The 12,174-nt window shown below is 43.0% G+C and overlaps 1 long non-coding RNA gene across 1 annotated transcript; it reads right to left on the bottom strand.

The window, feature by feature from the left end:
- Positions 1-6,982: 6,982 nt before the first annotated feature.
- On the bottom strand, positions 6,983-11,263 carry LOC123590134. The gene is made up of 3 exons (XR_006708623.1): positions 10,894-11,263; positions 9,857-10,018; positions 6,983-7,144 (listed from the first exon to the last, which is right to left on the bottom strand). It is a non-coding gene; the product is annotated as an uncharacterized LOC123590134 (long non-coding RNA).
- Positions 11,264-12,174: the final 911 nt, after the last annotated feature.

Raw genomic sequence — 12,174 nt, 5'->3', positions numbered from 1 at the left:
ACTAGTATGTTTCAAGGAACAGAAGAGACATATATGTTAAAATACATGGAAACCATAACAGGTATATAACTTAAGATATTATTGTTATCGGACTATATTTTAAGTTCATATCTTCCTACAAGTGCTATGGGTTTTAGCCCAATCTTGTAGACCCCTGAATCTCAAACTGTGATTCAGTTGCTATTTCAGGAATTCTGCCAACAATGGAACCATATTTCAATTCTTTAATAAATGCAAATATTTCAAAAGTTTTTTCAAAGGACAAATAGGACATAGTCACTTCCTCGGGAGCTCAGCGTCCAGCTGCAGATGTTGGCATTAAACAGAGCTGAAGTGCTGTGCGCCACCAACAGCATCTATATAGACGGTGCCACACAAGGTGCTCAGTGGAGGGGAGGTGTCTGATGATTCTCATGAATTTCTCTCATCAAGCCCTTGGTGCAGGACAGTTTTGGCCAAGGAGAAGGGGCCCTTTCTCTAGTTGGAACAAAAGTGATGCTGGTTTGTACATCAGCCTTCTACGCACAGCTAATGTGAGTCAGCCCTCGAAAGTCACTCCTGCTGAGCTAATAAATCAAGTCTCTGAATCCACAAAACTGAAGGCCAGACAGTAGAATGTGGCACATCGACAGAGGTAAATGCCTCTCCGTGAAGCCTGTGAGTGAAGATGCAGCTGCCTTTCCTGGCAAGAGCCTTCCACTGCCAAGCTCCTTGTATTTAAACTAGTACAGGGATACCTAGGCTGTCTTACAGGTTGACTACCAGCAGAATAGAATTATCAATGTTCTTTGCTGAAATACATCTAAATTACAAAAAGTAAGTAGCTTGCAAGTCCCAACATTTATCCTTTAAGAGGAAATTTTGGGTTCTTCAAATATATTGGTGTTTCTTATAAATTATTTAAGAAAAAAAAATGGTCCCACTGTCAAAATGAAAAACTTTGGAAACCTTTGCTCTAGAGTAAGTCATCTCATTTCATTTCAGATCATCTCCCACCAGCACCATGATGGCAGCAGCTCAGGGAGAACTGTATTTTTATTTGTCTGAACACTGTGGGGGTCCAAGAAACCTGACCATGGGGCCTCCTTCTTCCTTTCTAACCAAGCATAACACAGAAAGAGCATTTCCTCACATGGTGAAAGAGGCACTGCTGGGCCTCGGATTGTACAAGTTAATAACTTATCATGTTACTATTTCATGGATGTTGGCAGAAAATGTGAGACTCCTGGCTCAAAGATGAAGAACATTATTGCTCACAGCACAGCAAGCAGCATGGGTAGCAGCACGTTTGCATCAGATGCCGGCCCCCCAAAGTCCACGTGGCAATGGAATCAGGCCCAGAGGGATGCTTGGCACAGAGTGGGTCTGTACTGCAGCTGAGGGGCACAGAGTTTAGGGAATCTACTACTTTTATAGCAAGCAGTAAGCTTGCCTACTCTTTGTCCTAGAGTGAGATATTACTTCATCTATCAAGGATACTTACTACAAACACAAGTCTGAGATTTGGCTAGGTAAGAAGAAGTCAGGGGCTTGCATTCTTGGTACACCCACCAAGACATGTAGGATTGTCATGATTTCTAGACTTTGTTTGTTTGTTTGTGTTGCCTCAAGAAACAGCACAGAGTTTAGAAAATATCTTAAGGGCAGCTCTTAAAATTAAAAAGTCAGTTTCTCCTGGATGTCACCCCTGATCCTCCCAATTTTATTTGGATCTGCTTTCTCAGAGAATAGAACACTTTATCTCCTGACTGAGCTATACTAGTCAATTTATTTACCCCTCCATGGCACCCTCTACCCACTACACAGTCAGCAGCATGAATGTAAGGGCCATGTCTTCAAATCTATTGTGATTCAGAATACCTAACATGGTATCTGGTACCAGCACGATACCCTGTGCCTAATAATTGTCTGTTGAAAGAATTAGTGGTTTAGAGTATCTTATTTGAACAGGGGTTCCTGAGCCTTGGCAAACCCTACTCCTTCAGTTATATCAGAGTTTTAGCAAACCACCATCACAGGTACCCCTATACAGTTCTGTAATGCAAAGTTGGAAAAGACTCATATATATGTGGAAAGCACTTGAAGGCTTTTTAATTCTTCCTCAAAAATCACCCCACTAACTGAATGCACACCACTGGCCAGTGCACACCATCTGCTCTGCTGGTCTCTGCTGATTGTGCAAGATTAAAAAGGTGACTGGAAACAGGGAGGCATGTTGGGTAGACAGGAAAATCAGCTACTCAATCCTTATCTCCAACAACGGTCATTTCCAACAGACCTGGGAGTTTTAGGAAAGCGTATTTAGAGAATATTTTAAATGCATGATTTAAGAGATCATCTGGTAAATTTTCCAAGAAAAAAAAGATTGTGGGCTGAAGTAAAGGACCTCATTTCCAGGAGAGTTCCTTTCCATACAACTTTGTCATTTCAATCTTGAGATCCTATGTTATCAAACACCCCCAACATCATGTTCCAGAGAAAGAGGATTGTTTGAAGCTGGCTTTCTTGGCCTTCCACAGTCATTCATTGGCCCAGGACTTTACCCACGGCCCTTTTCCCTCCCAGCAATATCTGTCCCCCTAATCTCACCAGGAAATCCAGGCCAGCTGCTGATTTCAAGCTCCTTGATCTCCCTGCAATAATGAGTATCCCAGCATGCCCTACAGACCCACTTTGCCAGCTCCCAGACTGCAATGCCAAGTGGAGTAATAAATAGTTGCCATGTGTTGCTGCCCCAACACCCTCAAAAAGGAAGAGCAAACACAATGGCTTATCAACAATACTCACGTGCCCTCACTTGAGATTTCTCATTCCCAGGCCAGGCTCCCAGGTACACACAATACCCACTCCTGTCAATGGAGGTGACGTTAGATGAATGGTTTCTCAGGCCAAGCCCTTAATTGTTTCTTTCATATCAGTATTATATTTTTATAATTCTGATGAATCTAGGGTCAACTTATTACGATAGGAGGGGATTTACTAGCTAGAGTAAAAAGCATGGATTTATAATAAAAAGTCTATTGGTTTAAATCTCTTTTTACATTCCTACTAGTTGGGAGACATTGGCCAAGATACCTTCCTGTTTCTGAGATTCAGCTTTATCACTGTACAGGGGAACTAACAAATATATACCATTGGCCTATGTGGAAATTAAAATGAATAACTCATGAAGCATGCTTAATAAATGTTTGTTCCTTTCTCTAATGCTCTGTGTCTGTATGAGGGTCAGAAGTACCAGGGCGCAGACAGTTTTCCAAAACCTAAAAAAAATAACAAAGCTGAATTAAGAATATGAAGAGGTGGGGCGCCTGGGTGGCTCGGTCAGTTAAGTGTCCGACTTCGTCTCAGGTCATGATCTCACAGTTCATGGGTTCATGCTCTGCTTCGAGATCTTTGCTGACAGCTCAGAGCCTGGAGCCTGCTTCAGATTCTATGTCTCCCTCACTCATGCTCTGTCCTTCTCTCTCTCTCTGTCAAAAATAAACATTAAAAAATTAAAAAAAAAAAAAAGAATGTGAAGAGGTAACCCATAGAATGGGAGAAAATATTTGCAAATCATGATAAAGGACTAGTTCCAGAATACATTAAGTACTCTTACAACTCAGCAATAAAAAGACAACCCAATTTTATGACTACAGCTTTGTAATATAGCTTAAAATCTGGAATCATGATGCCTCCAGTTTTTGTTTTTCTTTTTCAGTATTGCCTTGGCTATTTGGGGTCTTTTGTGATTCCATACAAATTTTAGAATTGTTTGTTCTAGCTGTGTAAAAAATGCTGGTGGTATTTTGATAGGGATTGCATTAAATGTGTAGATTGCTTTGGGTAGTATAGACTACCGACCCATGAGTATGGAACGTTTTTTCACTTCTTTGTATCGTCTTCAATTTCTCTCACAAGTGTTCCATAGTTTTCTGAGTACTTTATTCCTAAGTATCTTATTGCTTTTGGTGCAATTGCAAATGGGATCAATTCCTTGATTTTTTTTCTGCTGCTTTGTTAGTGGTGTATAGAAATGCAACAGATTTGTGCACATTGATTTTATATCCTGAGACTTTGCTGAATTCATGTATTAGTTCTAGCAATTTTTGATGGAGTCTTTTGGGTTTTCTACAGAGTATCATGTTGTCTGAAAATAGTGATAGTTTGACTTCTTCCTTGCCAATTTAGATGCTTTTTATTTCTTTTTGTTGTCTGATTACTGAGGCTAAGACTTTCAGTACTGTTAAGTAGTAATGGTGAGAGTGGACATCCTTGTCTTGTCCCTGACCATAGGGGAAAGGCTCTCAGTTGTTCCCCATTTAGGATGATAATAGCTATGGCTCTTTTGTATGTGGTCTTTATGATGATGAAGTACGTTCCATCTATCCCTACTTTGTTGAGGATTTTTATCAATAATTGATGCTGTATTTTGCCAAATGTATGGTACTGACACAAAAACAGATGCAGATCAATGGAACAGAACAGAAACCCCAGAAATGGACCCACAACTATATGGTCAACTAATCTTTGACAAAGCAGGAAAGAATATCCAATGGGAAAAAGTCAGGCTCTTCAACAAATGGTGTTGGGAAAATTGGATGGCAACATGCAAAAGAAACTAGAACACTCTCTTACACTGTGCACAAAAATAAATTCAAAATGGATTAAAGACCTAAACATAAGACAGGAAGCCATCAAAATCCTAGAGGAGAAAACAGGCAACAACTTCTTTGACCTTGGTTGCAGCAACTTCTTACCTGACATGTCTCTGGAGGTAAGGCAAACAAAAGCAAACATGAACTATGGGGACTTAATCAAAATAAAAAGCTCTGCACAGCAAAGGAAGCAATCAACAGAACTAAAAGGCAGCCTACAGAAAGGAAGAAGATATTTGCAAATGACATATCTGATAAAGGGTTAGTATCCAAAATCTATAAAGAATTTATCAAACTCAACACCCAAAACCAAATAACCCAGCTATGAAATGGGAAGAAGACATGAATAGACACTTTTCCAAAGAAGACATCCAGGTGACTAACAGACACATCGCTCATCATCAGGGAAATATAAATCAAAACCACGATGAGATACCACCTCATGGCTAAAGCTAACAACACAAGAAACAACAGATGTTGGTGAGGATGCAGAGAAAGGGGAACCCTCTTGCACTGTTGGTGGGAATGCAAACTGGTGCAGCCACCCTAGAGAACAGTATGGAGGTTCCTCAAAAACCTGAAAATAAAACTATCCTTTGACCCATCAATTGCATATTAGGTAATTACCCAAAGGATACAAAAATACAGATTTTTGTTTACAGCAGCATTATCAACAATAGCCAAACTATGGAGAGAACCCAAATGTCCACAATCAATGATAGATAAAGAAGATGTGATATATGTATCTATATATAGATATAGGTATATAGATAGATGATATAGATAGATAGATATAGATGCACACACACATACAATAATGGAATATTACTCAGCTATCAAAAAGAATAAAATCTTGCCATTTTCAATGACATAGATGGAGCTAGGATGTATTATGCTAAGTGAATTAAGTCAGTCAAAGAAAGACAAATACCATATGACTTCACTCATATGTGGAAATTAAGAAACAAAACAGATGAACATACGGGAAACAGGGAAGAGGAGAAAGGGAAACAAATCACAAGAGACTCTCTTAACAATAGAGAACAAACTGAGGGTTGATGGAGGGAGGTGGGTGGGAGATCGGCTAGATGGGTGATGGGTATTAGGAGGTCACTTGTGATGAGCACTGGGTGTTGTATGTAAGTGATCAATCACTGAATTCTACTCCTGACACCAATATTGCACTGTATGTTAACTAAAATTTAACTAAAAATAAAAAGACAATCCAATTTTTTCAAAAGGCAAAGGATCTGAATACACATTTCTCCAAAGAAGATATGCGAATAGCCAATAAGCATATGAAAAGATGCCCAACACCATTACTTATCATGGAAATGCAAATCAAAACCACAAGACACCACTTTACAATCACTAGGGTGGCTACGATCAAAGACAGATTGGTGAGAATATGGAGAAACCGGAACCTTCATTTGTGGCTTGGCACAAACAGCTTGGCAATTCCTCACAACGACTGAGCAATTTCACTCCAGGTACCTACCTACCCAAGAGAAATAAAAACATATGTTCAATCACAAATGCGTTCACAAATGGTCAGAGCAGCGCTATTCATAACAGCCAAAAAACAGAAACCAAAGGCCTAATGGATGAATGAGTAAATCAATGTGGTCTATCCATACAATGAAATATTATTCAGCCATAAAAAGGAATGAAGGACTGATTCGTGCTACAACATGGATGAACTTTGCAAAAATTATGCTAAGTGAAAGAAGAGAGTCACAGAAGAACACCTATTATATGATTCCAATTGATATGAAATGCCCATGGCTGGCAAAGCTACAGAGATGGAAAGTAGATTCGTGGTTGTGTAGGGCTTCAGGGGAAGAGAGGGAGAGAGGGAGGGGGACTGCTCATAGGGATAGTATTTCTCTGGGAGTTTATATAAATACTCTAAAATGATCAGCAGCGATGGATGCACGGTTCTGTGAATATACCAAAAATAGCTGAAATGTACATTTTAAACAGATGAATTTTGTAGATCAATTATATCCCAACAAAGCTGGGGGTTTTATTATGTTTATTTTTTTTAAAGACAGAGAGAGCGTGCGAGCAGGGGAAAGGCAGAGAGAGGGTGACACAGAATCCAAAGCAAGATCCAGGCTCTGAGCTGTTAGCCTAGAGCCACCCAGGTGCCTCCCCTCAAGTAAAGCTGTTTTTTTTTTTTAAAAAAGGACTCACCCAATGGGACCAAAACCTGGTTCTCCCTGCAGAGAGACCAGACCCACTGGCTAGAGAAACATCGCCATTCCTGAAAGGTGGGAAAGTAACCTTAGCCCCCTCTGATTTGGACCCCAGGCAGCAACCATATCTAGGTCCCAACTCACGTTTGCAAAGAAGAAAGGGGTGTACATCCTGATGGAAGGTGAGAAAGGAGAATGCGTTGTTCAGGGTCGGCTCATGTGGGTTCTCTGCACGTGCTCCTGGGCCTTTCGCAGCCAGGGTGAAAGCAGCAAGCTCTCACTCTGTGGGACGTGCAATCACCTCGGTGGCTGCAGGGAAACATGATTGTACCCTAACGATAATTTTTTATTCTGCCATCATGAAGGTATATTGCCATGTCAGGAGGAATGAAGTAATGTTATTTAAAAGTTTGTTAGATTGATTAAACCTTTTAAATGTTTGAGGACCTCCATTTGCGCTCTTGCCCCTGTTCCTGAAACTATTAGGGCAGACCGGTCTACTGCACACACTAGTAGCTGAGCTGGGACTACAATGGGGGATGAACCCCACTTGCAAGCCACCTCCCTAAATCAAGTTACCATGCTCTTCTTGCAGCTCGATGTTAGAATAATCTCCAAACTGGTCTTTCTACTTCCCCCTCCTGCCGCCCTGGCCTCGCCACAGTCACCTAAAAAGGTGACTATGGTCACCTTGACCTAAAAAGGTGATCACCTGGGGGCACCTGGATGGCTCAGTCGGTTGAGCTTCCGACTTCAGCTCAGGTCATGATCTCACAGTTCCTGAGTTCAAGCCCCACGTCGGGCTCTGTGCTGGCAATGTGGAACCTGCTTTGGATTCTCGGTCTCCCTCTCTCTCTCTCTCTCTCTCTCTCTCTGCCCCCCCCCCACTTGTGTTCTCTCAAAAATAAATAAATAAACATTTTTTAAAAAAGGTGATCACCATGGGGCGCCTGGGTGGCGCAGTCAGTTAAGTGACCGACTTCAGCTCAGGTCGCGATCTCGCAATCCGTGAGTTCGAGCCCCGCGTCGGGCTCTGGGCTGATGGCTCAGAGCCTGGAGCCTGCTTCCGATTCTGTGTCTCCCTCTCTCTCTGCCCCTCCCCCGTTCATGCTCTGTCTCTCTCTGTCTCAAAAATAAATAAACGTTGAAAAAAAAAAAAAAGGTGATCACCTAAAGTGATCCTTTTAAAACATAAGTCAGATACAACCCCTCTGCTCAAAGCCCCAAAATGGTTAAAAGCCAGTGTCCTCACAACAGTGTGAGGAAGTGCCCTCCCCTGAACTCCTTTTCCACACACTCCTGCTCACTCACTCGCTCACTCACTCACCAACTCCACACATGCCTCTCTTTTTCTTTTTTTTTTTTTAATGTTTATTTATTTTTGAGAGAGAGACAGAGAGACAGAGTGCGAGCCGAGTTGGGGCAGAGAAAGAGAATCCAAAGCAGGCTCCAGGCTCTGGGGCTTGAACCCATGGACCGAGAGATCATGACCTGAGCTGAAGTCAGATGCCACATGTGCCTCTCCGATAGTCCTCAAACTCCCCCAGGCAGGCCTCAGAGCCTTCGTACTCACTGTTTCCTCTGCTTTTAACGTTTTTCCCCCAGATGCGGCAGGGCACACTCCCTCCATGGTTTCAAGTCCTTGGGTAAATATCTTCTTAGTGGGAACTGCCCTGACCACCTATTTAGGATCAAACTCTAGTAATTACCCTTCCTCCTTTCCCATTTTACTTTTCTTCCTACTACTTACCATCATCTATCACACTATATAATTTACAGATTTATTTCATTATCTGTCTTGCCTTTAAAAAGCAGGGAAGTTCCATAAAGTCTGATCCATTCACAGCTGTATCCACAGCATCTAGTAGGTATTTGAGAAGTCCTCAATGAATGGGTGAATGAAATAATGAATGAGTGGTGCTTTGCCTCAAAAGTAGCAGCGTCAACTTTTAAGGGCTGGGCAGAGATTAAAAAACCAGTCGGATCAAGAAGACCTTTTTCCAGGGTGAACAAACTGGGAGAGCTGATATCCTGGAAGGCAGGTGGGTGAGAGGACCCAGCAATGTCAAATGCCACCAGAAGCAGAGCAAGATAAACTCTGAACAGTGAAGCTGAATACAAGGATGAGTACAAGGATCTGGCTTGAAGATTTCCCCATGAAAACATACTGCAGAAATATTAAGCGCCATTTTGGTTGTCGTGACTATTAACCACATTATTACTAAGTTCTCCGGTGAGATCTGAGCAATCTTACGGTAACAGTGGTGAAGAGTAGTGTTAACTGATGTAACTTTTTGCATCTTTCTATAAACAGCTGTAGAATGCCCAACTTCATGATGATTCTAGGAAGCAAGCTCAGGTCATAGGACGCACATCTTATTATGGCACTGTATATATATTTATTCGTTATCATTGCTGCTTAAGTATGAATGGGAATATTGCAGAACACTGTTAGACATTTTGTCTCTTTTGTGTTCCTGTCAGCACAGTGTCAGGATTTAGGAAAGGATTGATCTGGAGTCATAAAGCACCTGAGTTGAAAAATCATCAATCAGTGATTGAAAACAATCCTGTGTGTCAGTCACCACTCCAGCCGCTTTCTGCTTTCACGTGATAAATAAGGTAGTCTTCAGAACAAGCTAGTGAGGAAATATTATTATTCCAACATATGGCAAGAGCTCAGGCCATGAAGTCACACAGCCTGGGTTTTCATTGCTACTTACCAGTCATGTGTCCTCGGACATCCTTTTTAACCTCTCTGGGTCCTGTAATAACAGCATCTATCTTGTGGGAATAAAATGAGGATTAAAACAAAAGGATATGTATAAAGTTCTCAACGTAGTAAGTAGCAAGCTCTCAGAAAGTATTTTGTTACGACAATTAGTGACAATTGAACCTGAAAGAGCCTGGCTAAATAATTTGCCCCAAGTATCCCAGCTAGTAAATGAGAGAGTCTAGATTTGAACCCACCTCTTCCATGACCTAAATAATTCTTTCCTCAACTCATCATAGTCACCTCACCATATTTTCCAGTTGTGGGGGAGGGCATTCCTTGTTGAATATGAAAGTTACACAGCAAGCTAGGAGGGTCTTCTGCTCACGGTGATGTCAGGTCAGGCTTCAGTCCTCTGGGACCTCTACTGGACTAGCCCATCCAAAAGGGCTCACCTGCATATCTGGTGCCTGCACAGGGATAATGGGTTGCTGGGCTTACCAAAGATGCTGGGACAGCCACAAAATACAGCACCAAGTCACCAACTGCTGACTCTTCAGGAAAAGTCCTGCTGTACAGAACACATATACATTCCCACCACCACCCGTGTCTCTGCTTTATGATAATACCTAAGGTGTCAACTCCTTGACATCAAAAACTATTGTGCACTGATCAATGCTGGCCCCCCAGAACTGCGACTAGGATGTGGCATAAGCTTAATAAATATTTGTGGATAAAGGCAGGGAAGGGGGAGATGGAAGAAGGGGAGAATAGAAGGGAGAGGGAGAGGGAATGAGGAAAGTCCTCCCAGGAATGTATGTTGGTATTTTAAAAAAATAGAAGGATATGTTTCTTTCCACTATGAGCCCTGCCTCTTGAGGGTCCATGTTCCACTTTTCAAACAAGGAGACCATCTCCTTCCTAACGTACCCCCAGAGAAAAGGACAGTGTCTCCCATGTGACGCATAGAAACCACCCTCTACCCCACCACCATCACTATTTTCCAGCTTGTCAATCAAAGCCAATGAGCACCAGAGCCTGGCCAATCACTGTACAGCTTGACATTGCCCATCCCCATGGGACCCTCCCCGCAGCGGACTCAGGGTAAATTGCATCAGAACCTCAGGTAGAACCTGGCATCTGTATTTCTTAGAGCTCGTCAGTTGATTCCAATGCATAGCCAAGAAGCTGCAATTGAGAATGACAGCCACTTGTCTGGAGGATGGACAACTCTTGATTCACACACACACACACACACACACACACTTCAAAATCTAGCTCTTAGAGCCCACAGAGGTGTGTAGTCCCACTTCATCTGAACTCCTCTTATACCTTAGCTACCCACCTTCTTCTCCACATTTTAATTTTCATTCGGTTTGTGCTTGTCATCTCTTCTGATCGTAAATTCCCGGAGGATAGGATTTTTCTTCCTCCACCCCGTGAGCACCTAAGAGCACCTGGCGTGTACTGACGCTGGGCCAGCTGCTGACTGCGCAAGCAAGCAGCAGGCCTGAAGGCAGGCAGGCACTTGGAGCGGAGGAGCTGGTCTCACAGAAAATCCTACAAGGATGTTCCTATACATCTTTGGCTTTTCTTCTCTGATTCTTCCTTTTCCTCTGCTCTGGCACTGGACATTCCTACCCATTTCCTGGCTCTCCGGCAAAGTGGGGAGATCCTGGCCCAGAACCCAATTTCTCAGCATTGGGCTGTGTCAACCCTGCTGAGAGGCTGCTGCTTTAAATAAACGCATCTGGGCATTTCAGACTTGCAGCGCAGACCCACCTCGATCCTTGTTACAGCTTCAGATCATTTGAAGCGGCTCAAGAGGGAATGTGAAGGCCCAGACTCCCACAGAGAGGCAGCTAATAAGCTAAAGGGAAAGGAGAATGTCTAACTGAATGGGGGGCAACAGGGATCCTGGCCAAAATTCCCCATCGAAGACACAAAAATCAATTTTGAATGGATTTGGACAGACAGTCCTGCCAGGACATTCCAGTGGCGTCTAAACACCAGCGGTGGACGAGGAGAATGTGTGTTGTTCTGTAGGATCGCCTGGGCTGCCAGGGAACTTGATACCTCCAGCTTGGCCCTCTGTCCCCAGCCTCTGACACCCCTCCCCCTTCCAAAGACCCTCTGGCTGCCTGAGTCACTATAATATATCGCATTCCTCCCCCAAGGAGTAAGTCTACTGCTAGCCTCAGGATAAGCGGTTTCTTGCACTTTTGCTTCCTATTAGGCAGAGAAAATGAGTGGAGATGCCACAATTAGGCCCAGAGCCAGTAAACCAGGTAAAGCTTTTGGACTCAAAACTAAATCCACATGGGGCGCCTGGGTGGCGCAGTCGGTTAAGCGTCCGACTTCAGCCAGGTCACGATCTCGCGGTCCGTGAGTTCGAGCCCCGCGTCGGGCTCTGGGCTGATGGCTCAGAGCCTGGAGCCTGTTTCCGATTCTGTGTCTCCCTCTCTCTCTGCCCCTCCCCCGTTCATGCTCTGTCTCTCTCTGTCCCAAAAATAAATAAACGTTGAAAAAAAAAAAAAACTAAATCCACATGAAACCCAAGGAAAGAGCTTCTTCCTCCCTCCCCAGTTTCCATGTCTTGTTAGGCAGCCGAAGAACTGTGCCTACG

This window comes from Leopardus geoffroyi, chromosome B4, assembly GCF_018350155.1.
Source record: "Leopardus geoffroyi isolate Oge1 chromosome B4, O.geoffroyi_Oge1_pat1.0, whole genome shotgun sequence".
NCBI lineage: Eukaryota > Metazoa > Chordata > Mammalia > Carnivora > Felidae > Leopardus > Leopardus geoffroyi.
This window is presented reverse-complemented; position numbering and strand designations above follow the sequence as displayed.